Below are 15839 nucleotides of genomic sequence, written 5' to 3'. Positions count from 1 at the left end.
TCGTGCCCATGTATCGCGCACCAGCTGTAGGGGAGGGGTAGAGGACAGCGGGTCCTGAGTCCGGACGGAGGTTATGGGCCCGAACACGCCCCTCATGGACCCTGGATCTCTTGCCCCCAGTCCTGGGCCAGCACCCGTCATACCACATACAGGGGCATGTGACAGCCATTGGGGGTTTCAGGGAAAGCAGCGTCCAGCTCAAGGTACACATCTGGTGATGCTGCCCCAGTGACCTCTACGTCGAGGGCTCGCTTGGGTTTGGAGCTATTGCGTCAGCCCCAGGTGCTGTGACACCCAGGAAATGTTCCCAAGAACAAGTCAGCTGATGATCAGGGCACCCAAAGGAACAGAGATAAGTCAGAAGCAAACAGAGCTGGGAGCCGGGAGCGGATGTGCCCGGCCCCTCGTGGACAGCCCTGCCTTTTGGACCCAGACGGCCTTTCTCTGCAGCTGGACGGGCTCCAGCAGGAACCTAGGCCTGGCGGCTGCTAAGGCAGCACCTGGGTGTGCCTCCACTTGGGGCTGACGAACGCCAGCCCCTGGCCCTGCGCTGTGTCCCAGGGGGACAGCCATGGAAGACAGAGGTGGTCCCTGAGAGCCCCCGGTACAGGCGGGGCAGGACAAAGGCCCAGCAGCTGCAGGAGACCCCGGGGACCCCATCCTCCCGCCAGCCAAGTTGGATAAAAGCCACCGCACACTTCTTCCCTGTGAATCAAGCCGCTGTCACTGAATGACTTGCAGGTGTGCTGGGTATACAAGCGTGTCCTCCCCAGATTCACGTCCTTCCCGGAAACTCAGAGTGTGGCTTTATCTGGAACAGAGTTGTTGCAGATGTAAGTGTTTCAGTTAGGACGAGGTCAGGCTGGAGTAGGGTGGGTCCCTGGTCCGATCTGACTGGTGTCCTTATAAGAGGGGAGGAAATGCAGAGACAGACACACAGAAAGGAGACGATGTGAACACGGACAGACAGGGAGATGCCCTTGACTTCGGGGACCGAGACCGGGAGATACAGCTAAGATACAAGGAACGCGGGCAGACCCAAGGAGTCCGGAGACGGGGGCGAGCCCTCAGAGGGAGCCCAGCCCGCTGACACTTCCAGCCTCCAGACTGTGGGAGAAGGGATTTCTGTGGTTGAAACCACCCAGTTTGTGGTACTCTGTTATGGTCGCCCCAAGGGACACCCAGCTCCGAGGGGCTATTTTAACTTGTACTTTCTCGGGTGAGGGGCAGGGAGGGGAGGGCACAGCTAAAAATCTCGGCAGTTGTTTTGAAAAGAGACCCTCGTCTTCCCCACCCTGACCCTCCCCTGGTGAACTGGATGCACTCTGCCCAGTGCCCCCCGCCTGGGACCCCGACCCTCCTGCTGTGCAGACTGTGACTCCACCCCTGCCCCGGGCCCCTGCATTTGTCCTCACTGTGCGCATGTGATTGTTGGCCCCTCTGAATCACAGGCTATAATCAATGACCACGTGCTTGTTGAATCCCTTCCCATGCTTCCACACGTCACCCAAATAATCCCCATGGCTCCTTTATTCCAATTTCCTTGTCTTGGGGAGGCTGGACCACACTGACCAGCAGGGAAGTGCAGCGGTCCCACTTCCCAATCAGGGCCTCATGGGCCAGGGCAGGGAGCAGCCCACACCAGGGGAGGCCCAAGGGAGGTAACCGTGTCGTGAGTTGAGTTGTCCAAACTGGGACCTGTTCAGAGAGTATGGGGTGCTATTAGCGATTATGCCAGGACAGGAGGTGTGGGGTCCCAGGCCACCCGCCAAGAGGGCACTCAACCAGCCCCTCACCAATGGCAGTCACTTCTGAGTCTGATTTGAACAGCGTGAGGCTTTGATGGGGCACTGGCAAGGCGCTCTCTAAAGCTCTGGAAACAGACACAAAGCCAAGGGGTGCAAACATGAGTGTGTCATGGTCCGTCATGCTCTGACGTGCATGCCTGTGCCCTGGCGGGCAGTGTGCTTGTGGGTATGAGTGTGAATATCCAGCCCTGTCTCAGTGTGTTCAGGCTGCTGTAACAGCACCACAGATGGAGCAGCTTATAAACAACACGTATTTCTCACAGCTCTGGAGGTTGGAAGCCCAGGATCATGGCACTGAGGCCTTCTGTGGAGGGTCATTGTCCTGGTTCATAGATGGGCCTGCCTGCTCAGAGACATCTGCACTTCACATGGCGGGAGGGGCTGGGGATCTCTGGAGCCTCATGTATAAGGCCACTGATCCCATTCATGAGGGCTCCACCCTCATGACCTCATCACCTCCCAAAGGCCATCACATGGAGCATTAGGATTTCAACACAGGAGTTTGGGAGGGACACAAGCATTCAGGCCACTGCAGGCCCTAATCAGTAGTCAGTGAGCGGAGTAACCACACAGGGCCTGTGGGATTGCATCACTAAGTGTCTTTGTTTTCACTTCCCATTCAGTGGGGACCGATTCTTTTCCTTTTGGGATGAAAACTCAGGTGATCCCATAATCCCTAAAGTCACAAAACTTAGTTGTCAGGAACTGAAGCTTTAAGCTCCATGTTATAATTAAATTCAAAATTCTAAATTTGATTTCATTTGATGCTATAAAGGGATTAGTGGTAGCATGATAATTGTATTGTAGATTTATGACTGTGTATCTGTATATATATTCAGGTACCTATATATATTCAGATATATATCAGGGCCCGGGTTTGATCCCTGGTCGGGGAACTAAGATCCCACCTGCTGTTCAGCATGGCCAAAATAAAAATTTTTTAATTTTTTAAAAAAATTGGTAGTTAGATTATTTTAAAAAAAAGAAGAGTTCACACTTCTTGTACAAGCCCTAGAGGGGATGCACAGAGTTCCCCTAGGCCCCATGGCCTGCCTCTGGTTCATAAGTAGAAACATTTATTTATCCTTTGCCCAACGAACTCTGGGATGCAGGAAGAGCCTAACAGCTCATCTTGTTCCTTGCTTGAGATTAGAGTTCTCAAGAGTCAGAAACGAGCCTTCTGTCACCCCCAGCTATGGCGGGCATGGACCAAGCTCTCTCAGTGGCCCCCCTACACCTTGTCCACCAGGCTTGAGATCAAGGGCGGGCACACCCACCCTCCTTCCCTGTTGGGGCAAGATGGGAGTGGGAAGGACTCGCAGCACCTAAACAGCTCTCTCTGAATGTTCTCACATGTCATTTTCTCCAAAAGTCTCTGCTCATGAAGCTTGTATAGCTTCAATACAAGTACAAAATTTAAGACTCGTCTAACTGTCCAAATTACTTTTAAGATGTCATGGTCTGTATCTCACATTGAAACATGACATCTGTTGTTTCTGGATGTCCCAGCTGACCCTCCACTCTTAACATCCTATGACCCTAGGGGTAGGGGACCTAGAAGAGAGATTATAACTGTATTTATTCTTGATTGAATATAAAACCCAAAGACAGAAGTTCTAAGTTTGTTTCTTGAGATCTTCTAATGGGCAGGTCACTGTGACAGACTCTAGTGAGAGAGAACAAAATCAGGTAAATGAACATTTCCTTCTCATGAGGGACTTCATAACACAACAGAAGACTAAATAAATAAACAAATTGTGTACTTTACTGAAGCCCCTGAAAGAACTAAATAAGTAGGGAGGTGCCTTTCATGGATAAGAAGACCACATTCTTTTGTACTTTTTTTGATTGAAGTATAGTTGATTTACTATATCGTGTTGGTTTCAGCTGTGCTGGTTTCAACATAGTGATTCATTTATATATATATATATATATGTAAACATAAATAGAAATAGATTTAGATTACACAAGATACTGAATATAGTTCCCTGTGCTATACAGTAGGGCCTTGTTGTTTATTTTATATATAGTAGCTTGTATCTGCTAATCCCATACTCCTAATTTATCCCTCCCACACCCCCTTTCCCCTTAGGTAATCATAAGCTTGTTTTCTACGTCTGTGAGTCTGTTTCTGTTTTGTGTTTAGATTCATTTGTATTACTTTTTAGATTCCACGTATAAGTGATGTCATATAATATTTGTCTTTCTCTGTCTGACTTACTTCGCTTAGTATGACAATTTCTAGGTCCATCCATGTTGCTGCAAATGGCAATATGTCACTCTTTTTTATGTCTGAGTAATATTCCATTATATATATGTACCACATCTTCTTTACCCATTCATCCGTTGATGGGCACTTGGGTTGTTTCCATGTCTTGGCTATTGTGAATAGTGCTGCTATGAACACTGGGATGCATGTATCTTTTGAAGCAGAGTTTTCTTCTTTTCTGGATATCTGCCCAGGGGTGGGGTTGTTGGATCATATGGTAGTTCTATTTCTATTTTTTTAAGGAACCTCCATACTGCTTTCCATAGTGGTTGTTCCAATTTACATTCCCTCTAGCAGTGTAGGAGGGTTCCCTTTTCTCCACACCCTCTCCAGCATTTGTTATTTGTAGACTTTTTGATGATAGCTGTTCTGACAGGTGTGAGGTGGTACTTCACTGTGGTTTTGATTGCATTTCTCTAATAATTAGTGATGTTGAGCATCTTTTGATGTGCCTGTTGGACATGTGTATGTCTTCTTTGGAGAAATGTCTCTTTAGGTCCTCTGCCCGTTTTTTGATTGGGTTGTTTGGTTTTTTGATATTGAGTTGTTTGTATATTTTGGATATTAACCCCTTGTCAGTCACATCATTCGCAAATATTTTCTCCCATTCTGAAGGTTGTCTTTTTGGTTGTTGATGATTTCTTTTGCTGTGCAAAAGCTTTTAAGTTTGATTAGGTCTCATGCGTTTATTTTTGCTTTTATTTCTTTTTCCTTGAGAGACTGACCCAAGAAAATATTGCTGCAACTTATGTTTGAAAGTGTTTTGCCTATGTTCCCTTCTAGGAGTTTTATGGTGCCATGTCTTATATTTGTCTTTAAACCATTTTGAGTTTATTTTTGTATATGGTGTGAGGAAGTGTTCTAATTGCATTGATTTATATGTAGCTGTCCATCCTTCCCAACACCACTTGTTGTAGAGACTAGATTTTATAGGTAGCAATTTTTTCAAAATTAAACTACATATTCTATGCATTTTTAATCAAAATCCCTGAGGGAGATTTTTATGAAACACCACAAATTGGTACTAGTATTTATATGGAAAGGTAAAGGACCAAAGATATCCAGTGAAACTTTTAAAAAACAAGTAGTAAAAAGAGGAAGAGAAGGATCAGAAGGTATCTGTCTAATCAGATTATTCAAAAATTGTGTTTAAAGCAAAGAAGTATTGGTGCAGTGATAGAGTCACAGACAACTGGAACAGAACAGAAAGCCTAGAAATAGATCCATTTACATAAGGTAACTTGGATAATAACAGAAAAAGACTCATATCAGTGGGGAAAGAAAGGACAGCTAAGTACATGGTATCAGGACAATCAGTTATTGATATCAGAAAAGGATAAACTTAGATCCTTGCATCACAACGCTAAGCATCTCTTAATTATCCATATCGAGAAAAAGGTAAATTTAGATTCACAACTTACAACTCATATTAACATATTCCCAGATAAATTAAAGGCCCCAAAGTGAAAGTAAGCCTTAAAATTTAAAAAGAAAATACAGATGACCAGCTACCTCACACCAGACCCAACCCTCCTGAATATAATAATGAAAACTCTGGAAAATATACAAAAACAATGACCCGTAGGCAATGGGGAGTGAAAAATGAAGCGAAAACAGAACAAAAATGCCCTGTAAGATCCTAGAGGGGCATTGACACTTGGAGGAAGGGAATGGAGTGAATTTGCTATCTTTATGGATTTTTGCCTGAGGGTAGGTCATGGTTGATATTGTCTAGTGGTGGCTGAAACCCCAACAGAAAATCTACAGTCTTTCTAGCCTAAGTAACTAGCATACAGAGAACAAGACAAGCCCAGCGGCTGGGAAGTGAAGGGGAAATTCCCAAAAGGAGAGAGCCACAGGGAGAACCCCAAATTGTGTGTAAAAACTCTTCCCAAATTTTGATCTGACCTCTGAACCATGTGTATGCAGGACAGACTCCAGCTAAAATAAAAGAACTGAGGTTTGAGTGCCACTCAAGAGGCAGAGTTTGAAGTTTGAATCCAACCAAGTAGATGGTTTGTTAAAACAAACAAACAAACAAATATAACAGTCTTCAGAGGAATGTAAGAGAATCTAGAGTCTCCACAACATAACAATATATTATCCTGTATTTAATCCAAAATTACTAAAAGACAAAGAAACAGGAAAGTGTCATGCATTCTTAAGAGAAAAAACAAACGGAGATGGCCCAGATGTTGCAACAATAGGATAAAGATTTTAAAACGGCAACCATAACTGTGTTTGAGGAAGTAAAGAAAAATGTGCTCACAATGTATGAAAAGATAGAAAATCATAGAAGAAAGGAAGGAAGGAAAGAAAAGGAAAGAAAATGGTAATAAAATAGACAAATAACAATTCGAAAACTGAAAACTCCAATATGTGAAATTAAAACTTATCGGATGGACTTAGCAAAATACAGATGGCAGTAGAAAGGGTCAGTTAACTTAAAGATAGAGCAAGGGAAATCATCCTATTTGAAGAACAGAGAAGAAAAAAGTTTAAAACATGCACAAAGTCCTCAGTACCTGTGGGAAACTATCAAAACATCTAACAGAAGTAAAATAGAAAAAAATGAACAAGATAAAAAAATTACCAATCTTTGATCTTTGAAAAGATTAACAAAATGATGAACCTCTAACTAGACTGGTGAAGAAACAAAAATTAAAGAAAACACAAATTACCAACGTCAGAAATGAAAGATGGGCTATTACTACGGTCCTACAGACATTAAAAGGAAAAATAGGTAATATTCAGAATAATATTAATTAATATTAATACCAACAAATTTGACAACTTAGATGAAATGGACAAATTCCTTGAAAAACAAAATTTACCTAGATGAGCACAAGAATAAATAGCAAAATCTAAATATCCCTATTTCTATTAAAATGTTTGAAGTTACTATCAAACACCTTCCTACAAAGAAAGTTTTGGACTAAGGTGGTTTCACTATTGCATTCTATCAAACAAAGAACTCTAATCTTAATGCAAACTTAGAAAAAAAAGATAAGAAGGAAACACTTCCCAACTCATTTTATGGGGCCAGCATGAGCCTAATACTCAAACCTGACAAATACATTATGAATTATGAAAGACCATTGTGAATATAGATTCAAAAATACCTAACAAAATCTTAGTAAATTGAATCCAGCAAGACACAAAAATAATGATACATCAGGATTTAGGTGGATTTATCTAAGGAAAACAAGGTAGGTTTAACATCAGATAATTAATGCAATTTACCACATTAATAGGAAAATGAAAATAAAAACATGCAATCATTTTCATAAATGCATAAAAGGCGTTCAACAAAATTCACACCCATGCATGATAGAAATTTCAGCAACTAGGAATACAAGGGAACATTCTTAAGCTGATAAAGGGTATCGGCAAAAAAAGAAGCCCCACAAGTACCATCATACCTTGAGGTGAAATACTGGACATTCTCATTCTAAGACTGGGGACAAAGCAAGAATTCTCAATCGCACCACTTCTTTTAACATTATGATGGTGGTTCCAGAAAATGTGATAAGGCAAGGTAAAAAAATAGTAGAGATCACAAAGGAAGAAGTAAAATTGACTTTATTCACAGAAGACAATCTTATTTCCAACTGCTTGTGGCTAATATATAAAACCACAATTGATTTTTTATATTAACTTTGTATCCTATAACTTTTTTGTTTCAAAGGTTTCTTAGGATTTTCTAAAACAGCACAAATTGTGAAGGCACAGTTGATAAATATGACTCAATTAAAATCAAGACTACGTATGTATCAGTATGTGACAGATGAGTAAAAAGTCAAGTCTTGAACTCGGAGAAGATATTTGGAGCCCACATAATTGACAGAGGATTGCTATCAAGGATACACAAAGAACTCCTACAAACTAAGGCCACAAAGGACAAACATGGTTTTTAGAATACACAAATACGAAATGTAAGGTAAGGGAAACCTAAGTAGTCAATAAGGATGTGGAAAGAGGCTCCACCTCACTCCTAACTGATAATTACAGAATAAACTAACATTAGAATGATGACACATCACCAAATGTTGATAAGGGTGCAGAGAATTAGGAACTCTTAAATTTGGTAGGGTATCATTGACACATCCACCCTGGCAAGCATTTGGGCGATACCTAGGAAATCAAACAAGTCCGTATCGTTCCAAAAGGAAGAAACTGGGAATAATATACCTAATTGCCTATCAGTAGGGGAATGCATTCTATGTTAAATTAAATGAATCAGACCTATTTATCAATAGAAATAAATTTCAGAATTTAACTGTACAATATAAGATGAAAAGCCTGCGTATTATGGTATCATTTCTGATTTTTTCTTTTTTTTTTTTGGCTGTGCTGTGCAACACGTGAGATCTTAGTTCCCTCACCAGGGATCGAACCCATGCTCCTGCAGTGGAAGCATGGAGCCTTAACCACTGGACCGCTGGTAAGTCCCTACCATTTCTGATTATTTTAAAAACAGCAACAAATACTATAGAATGTTTATGGATATGATGGAAATAATGTACACTGACTTTAGAATGACAGTTGACTCTGGGGAGGGAGGGAAAAAAGATGGGTTAAGGGGGCACTTTTATTGTTTTATTTCTTTTTATAAAATGAGAGGTATCTAGGCAAATAGAACCAAAGTCCAAGGTGGATAAATCTGGGTAGCACATATATAGATGCCCATAACATTACACACTGTTAATCTGAGGAAAAGGGCTTAAAATATGGCAGCTTAAAATTTTCATTAAAAATATCCAAATAAATAAGGTGGTCCGGGAAGCAGGGAGAGGAAGGGCTGAGAGTGAGGCAGGCCTGGAAGAGGCCAGCACTAAGACTTGGGGTCAGAACCCTGGGGACCCGGTTTGGGAGCCATTTGAACGTCCCATCCTGGATGCCCAGTCAATACCGAAGAGATGTATCTGCCCAGGGATGAAGGAGGGAACCACTGAAATCCTACCCAGCGTCCAGCTTAAGAGGAAATACAAGTCTCAAGCCATTTCGAGTTTTCTTATTTTAATTCCTAGGTCCCTGGACATCTGCAGTGCAATCCCAACTTTCTCTGTATATTAGTAGATTTGCCAAATTCTACTAATTCTACCAAGACCCGGCTACATCCCTGGGTGAGGATGGACAACATTCGTGATAGTGACTTAGCATCCCACCAGGGAAGCGTCCAGTAAGTGACCATGTTTTATACGATCCCTGGATCGTATAGAATCCCTGGATCAAATGTGCTCTCAGTGTGACCCTCGCACCATGTAGCAGCTTATCCTTCACCTCAAAGTTCGTCAGAGAAAATAAACTGGAGGTTGTGGTTCTGACTTCTTAGGGATGACCACTAAGTTGTTCAAAAAGCAAGTGATTCCAGCAGAGGTGAGCAAATGGCCTATTCAGTTTTTCACTACAATGCAGGATAGAATGATCAGAACTGAAGGCACCTTACATCTCATACACTGCAGCCATATCTCACCCCTGGCTCTTTCCACCACATCCCAGACCACTGTTGGCTCCGCTGCGTAGAAAGTAGTTTGTAGGGAATTCAGAAGATATGGAGAGCAGATCCGTCCAGTGAGAAACGTGTCGCCAGAAACAAAGTCATACTGGACCATCAAAACTGCAAAGAGAATGTATCCGCTACCCAGACTGGAATCTCCGACGGATCCCTCGAAGCTGTCTACACAGGGGGAAAGGAGCTTTCTCTGCATGGAGGAGAATTCCTCACGGTTGCCACCTCTCCAGGGCTGCTGCTCACAGGGACTCTGGCTGGTTTGTGCTAAGGTGCCACATGGGTTTGAAGCAAGCCTATCTCTCAGGTTGACCCTTCATACTCACCATCACCATTTCAGTATTTCAGAGAATGCATTTCCCCGGCTATAATATATTCTCCTCATTAAGAATTCAGTCCACCAGGAAATTGAAAGCAAAGTGTGAGACCATCAAGAATGGCAACATCGACAGGCCAGAGCCTACCTCAACCGCCAAAGCCTCCCTACATGTAGCTCTTGGTTATAAAGGAGCTCACATGTTCTCAAGACTCAGAATAGTCCTGTGTCGCATATTAAATGTAAATAAGCTAAAACCAAGGCTCATTAACAGATGATTCATACCCACAGCGCTCACATGATAGCTTGTGTTTGACTGTCTGAGAGGTTTTACCAAAGCGTTAATATTTGTTCAACTCCCACAGGCCGATACATTACTGAGCAAAGAAAAATCAGTCAATATTTACTAAACATCCATTGTGTGCACAGCCTTTGGCCCAGATACCCTGGGGAGGTTCCAAAGGGAGAAGGTGATGTGGTCACATTTGATAGGGAAGCTGTGGTCATGAAGGGAGCACCATGAACTCAAACCCAGATGCCTCATTACGGAATCCACGCAGCATTCCTTCTGCTGCAGCTACTTCCCTCCAGTGGCTCCAAACGTTAAGAATACTTTTTATTAGATGTTTGGGGGGTATTTTACTAAGTAAATGGTTAACATGACATGAAAGACTCCATTGTACTCCAAATAGCTTATATCTTTAAAAGTACACACAATACAACAACTTATTTATTTTTCTATAATCCATATTTCTTTATTTTTACATGGTCGTATGTGTATCGAAATGGTATAACATTGTCTCAAAGTTTAATTTCACCTTAGAATTCTTTCCTCCCGAAATTAATTGGAAAACTTCTATAGTCAACTTAGGGCTTTGTTTTCTATTATGTATATACCTTCTAATTCTATCTGAATAGAGGTGAATAACACATAGCCTTTCATGAATAATTAAATTAATCCGACATCAATTTGCATAAAAGGAAGCTGTTATCATTCCCCAAACTTACTCATTTTTTTAAAAATTTATTTTATTGAAGTACAGTTGATTTACTCTGCTGTGTTCATTTCTACTGCACAGCACAGTGATTCAGTTATACACACACACACACACACACACACACACATACACACACACACACACATATATATACATTCTTTTTCATATTCGTTATATTAGGAAGGATTGAGTGGGTGAATATGCTGATTTCAAAAATAAATTCAAAACACACAGGCAGTCGTGTGGGAGGAAAAGATGTGAGTGTTGGGGCCCCGATGTCTGCACATCACTCTTCCTAACAGAGGGTATATCAATATGAAAGATACAGGATACCTTGAATCAGGCTCTGCCAGGCAGGGGGCAATGGGGGTATGTTGTCCTAAATGTGAGAAAGAGGAAGATGAAGATGTAGCAAGAACACGCCTCTTTCCAGGGCATCAGGGCAGAGTGAGACAGTCCTGACACTGGAGCATACGTGGTGAGAGACCCTGGAAAGCCCTGGGCAGAAGGGTCCCCAGCACTTGGTGTCCACGTGGCAGCAGCTCCAGGACCAAGCACAGTGGTCGTGACCTGGACCCTCCATGATGTCATCTTTGCTGTCGTGCAGGAAGGTTGAGAGAGGATGGTCCTGTGGGATCGAGCGACGGAAAACTGGATTCAAGCTTTCGTGGGTGTCCCCGCATGCCTGAGCTGTGGTTTCCTGATGGGCAACTAGGACGCCTTCCGAGGTGGGTATGAGGCTGGAGCAGTGATGTCAGGATAATCTAATGGGCGACGCGTCATTCCCGTGCTGGTCGCAGGTGGTGTTGCCATCATTACAGGAGTCCTATACAAGGTGACTGCTTTAGTGCAGTTGTGATAATCTGGAGGTGCAAACCCTGTAAACATTCTCCATCCCTCAAGACTCAGTTCAGCTTGACTTGGCCTCAGGGACTGGGTCCCACTCTCGGTTTTGTGCCCAGAGCAGCTGTCCGGTCCTGGACCAGACCCTTGGCACCCCCTGCCCTGCCAGCTCTTCTCCCTGAGCTGGAAGCTGCTGTCTGCTCAATTCCTTGGCACCCCAGCTGCGGGGGATGGCAGTCCTCCCAGTAGGTGAGTGTGGAAGTGGGATGGCTAACGGAGGAGAAGGAAGGAGGTGACCTGGCCTGGAGCTCATGGATAAGGAGCCCTGTACGCGAGGGCTATACCCTGAGGCCAGCAGTTAGCAGTCCAGCAGATTGCACAGCTCCGGGCGAGCGCCCAAAGGCTGTTAACTGACTGGAGAACCACCAGCTGGGTGCTTGCTTATCATCCCACTTTTATAGACTCTAATAAAGGAAACTGAGAGCAGGCAGGCAGGATCTCTGTGCTGGGTTTATCTGCCTTAATGAGGGTCATTTGGACCATAATTCAATACACTCACTGCTCCAAGGTACCTTCTGCAGAATGATGTAGCCATAAAGTAGAAAAATTCAGAGATTCTGTAGCTAATAAATAACTGGTGGGGTGATTCTGAGGTTCCGAGTTATAAGGAATTGTGGAGGCAGGCCCTGGAGCCGGGCTTCCCAGCCCTTTCCACTGTGCCCTTTTCACAGTAAAACATAAAAACCCTCAAACGCTTTTCTAGGAATTACAAAAACATAAGTCGCAGTAACTTTGTATGGTGTAGGATAAAGTGAATTGATATAAAAATATTTTCTTTTAGGTGTTTCCTTAAAACTGCAGTCATTTCTATTACAGTTGTGTTTATTTCTTAACGTTTTTACTTTCTGGAGAAATTTGATGTTCTCTGTAAGGTTTTTAAATCAATTCTTCAGATAACTTCTCTGCTGAAGATCTGAAGGTGAATTTTCAGTATTATTACTTTTATGATTTTTCTCCTCATTGGCTTCCTGTATTTCTTGACCAGTCTTCTCTTGCTTCTTGCTTTTAACTAGTTGTCATTATGATGAAAAATTAGTCAATATATTGCTAATAAATGTAAACTTGAAAACACTAAGGATCAAAAGTGATTTAACTGATGTGACATTAAGCAGGGGATGTGTCTTGACCTCAGTCGAAATAGAATTCAGGACAAAGCACTTATACGTAACACAGGGACACTTTATAAGCCACAATTCACCATGAAGGTATACCAGTTACAAATATCTTTGTACCAATAAGGGGCTGGGCAAAGGTATTCTACTTTACTAACCAGAAAGCATAGGTGATGCAGAAAGAGAGAAAAACACAGCTGATGTTGAGTTGGGAACACCATGCTGTGTTGATGAGGACACCATTCTGGGTATGTCATGTGAACAAAAATATAAGTAAGAAAAGATAGACAAACAATATAATCAATAAGGTAGATCTTACGGACATACATATGTCGAACTTAGGGCCTGATAATACAACTGGAACCAAGAAGAACCCTGAAGCCCCTGCCTGCTCCAAGTACAAAACCGAGTAGTTAATAATTAGGTCAATAGAGTCACAGACTCATTGTCTGATGCACATTCCCGAATTGCTTTTACGGATACTGGAACTGCCACTGGAGAGGAAAAGCTAACTGCATGGTGACCAGACTGCAGCCATGACATAAGCTACTCCATCTTGAGCAGTACTGAGTCTGAGCTATAGCACAATTCCAAGAACTGGTCTCAAGAGAATGGGATTAACATGATTGCTCATAGTAATCTATATTTTTGTGGGCATCAAAATAATTGCTTGCTCTGCCCGTGTCTGTAAACGGGCAACCAAAATTGTCAGCCCAGGGATGCTACAGACCCATGTTGACATCTTCCGCTCTGAGAATACGGCATCCTATTCAGCATGAAGAAGTGACAGAAGATGGACTTTTGCCCGTCAGTTACAGAAGGCGGACTTTTGCCCATAACCCTTTAGAGCTGGAGTGATGTCTGACAAGTGGGGATTTGTTAAGCAGCTCTTTTGCCCCTTTCCTGTGTCCCCTTTTCTGTTCCCCTCTAACCTTACAAAGAACCTAATTATAGGAATGAGATCACTAAGCAATTGAAACTAACTCCTGACATGTGCTCTCCTCAATGCCCACCATGCCGTGTCTGACCTGTTGATTCTTTCCCTAGATAAAAATAAGTAAGGATGAAGAAGTAAGCAGTTAAAGGGTGACCAGCTCTCTGCCCCAACAGCCCCTCAGCAATCCTGCAGACCACTTGGGCAAGATGACATCTGGGGCTTCCCTGGTGGCACAGTGGTTGAGAGTCCGCCTGCCGATGCGGGGGACACAGGTTCGTGCCCCGGTCCAGGAAGATCCCACATGCCGTGGAGTGGCTGGGCCCGTGAGCCATGGTCGCTGAGCCTGTGCATCCGGAGCCTGTGCTCCGCAACGGGAGAGGCCACAACAGTGAGAGGCCCGTGTACCGCAAAAAAAAAAAAAAGATGACATCTGAAGAGTCATCCAGTCTGCACGCAATGGAGAAAGATGCAGAACCCAACCTCCTGACTCCATAGTTCACTGAGATTTCGCCCCTTCCCCCACCCCGGTTTTTTTTCCATTTAAAACTGCCATGGCTGAGCAGAGTCTCTGGAGCTGGTCTCTGGACACGAGTCCACCTTCTCCCCAGATGGCTGGGTTTTCTGATTGAAGCAACTTTCCTTTCTACCGGCTATTGCCTCTCGAACTATTGGCTTAGGAGCCGCCAGCAGCCGAACGTGGGTTCCATAACACAACTTCCTAAGTGCATGTGAAATATTCACAAAATTTAATCATAGGTTTGTTCACAAAGAAAGCATTGTGTTCCATATGGCAGACATGTGACAATCACTCTATGGTCAAATGTAAAAAAAGCTAGAAAATAATGACAACATTTCTGAAGGTTCTTGCATAAGGAAATTTAAATATCTCTACTAAACACTTGTGGCTAAAAGATTAACTACAAACCAAAATTACAGACTTTCTTAAAAATCATGGTAATAAAAACACGTCATTTCTGAATTATGAAGAGTATTTAAAATAGTGATCAAAAGAAAATGTATAGGGCTTCCCTGGTGGCGCAGTGGTTGAGAGTCCGCCTGCCAATGCAGGGGACACGGGTTCTTGTCCCGGTTCGGGAAGATCCCACGTGCCGCGGAGCAGCCACGCCCGTGAGCCATGGCCGCTGAGCCTGCGCTCTGCAACGGGAGGGGCCACAACAGTGAGAGGCAGTGAGAGGCCCGCGTACGGCAGAAACAAAACATGCAAGCGAGGGGGAGGAAAAAAAGAAAATGTATAGCTTTAAACACATATCAGTAATAATGGAAGAAAATTCCCAACTCAGAAAGCTAGGAAAAGAATAGGAACGCAAGCCAAAATAACACAAAGATGAAGAAATTAATGAAGTAGCTCAGAGAACAAGAATAAAGTAATAAATCAAAATCTTGGTTCTTTTGAAAAATAAAATATGCAAACCACTAGCAAACCTAATAAAGAAAATAGAAAAAAAGAGAGAGAGAGAGAGAAACCCCAAATAAAATAAGAATTCTTTGGGAAACACCTATTACAATAGAGGAAACTTTAAAAATTATAAGAGGCTACTCTGAATAACTTTATGCAGCTCATTTTGAAAATCTAGATGAAATAGACAAGTTCCTAGGAAAATCACCCTTTACCTGAAGTGATCTGGTAGAGGCATGAAGCTCAAATCAACCATAGAGGAAAGAGAGAACGTTATCAAGTTTTACAGATTTGTTCTGTAAAACTCTCCATGCCCAGATAGTCTCACAGAGAAATTCTAACAACGCTGCAAATACCAAATAGTCCCAGTGCAACATATATTGTTCCAGAGAATTTAAAAAAAAGCAAAGGAGAATGCCAAAATTCACACTGAAAAAATTACCTCAAAATGTGTCATACACCCAAAATATAGGAGCTAAGGCTGTAAAACTCCTAGAAGAAAATATACTAGAAAATCTTTGTGGTCTTGGATTAGGCAAATAATTTTTTTAGCTAGGGCACATAAAG

At 42.8% G+C, this 15839-nt stretch overlaps 1 long non-coding RNA gene across 2 annotated transcripts; it reads left to right on the top strand.

Moving 5' to 3' along the window:
* The first annotated feature begins 473 nt into the window (after window positions 1-473).
* Window positions 474-14205, top strand: LOC132423931 (uncharacterized). Of its 2 annotated transcripts, XR_009519139.1 has the most exons (5): window positions 474-833; window positions 7766-8521; window positions 9108-9259; window positions 11511-11631; window positions 13966-14205. It is a non-coding gene; the product is annotated as an uncharacterized lncRNA (long non-coding RNA). The 2 variants fall into 2 exon arrangements; XR_009519138.1 differs by lacking the exon at window positions 9108-9259.
* The last annotated feature ends 1634 nt before the right edge of the window (window positions 14206-15839 follow it).

Source organism: Delphinus delphis, chromosome 4 (assembly GCF_949987515.2).
Source record: "Delphinus delphis chromosome 4, mDelDel1.2, whole genome shotgun sequence".
In the NCBI taxonomy this organism is placed as follows: domain Eukaryota; kingdom Metazoa; phylum Chordata; class Mammalia; order Artiodactyla; family Delphinidae; genus Delphinus; species Delphinus delphis.
This window is presented reverse-complemented; position numbering and strand designations above follow the sequence as displayed.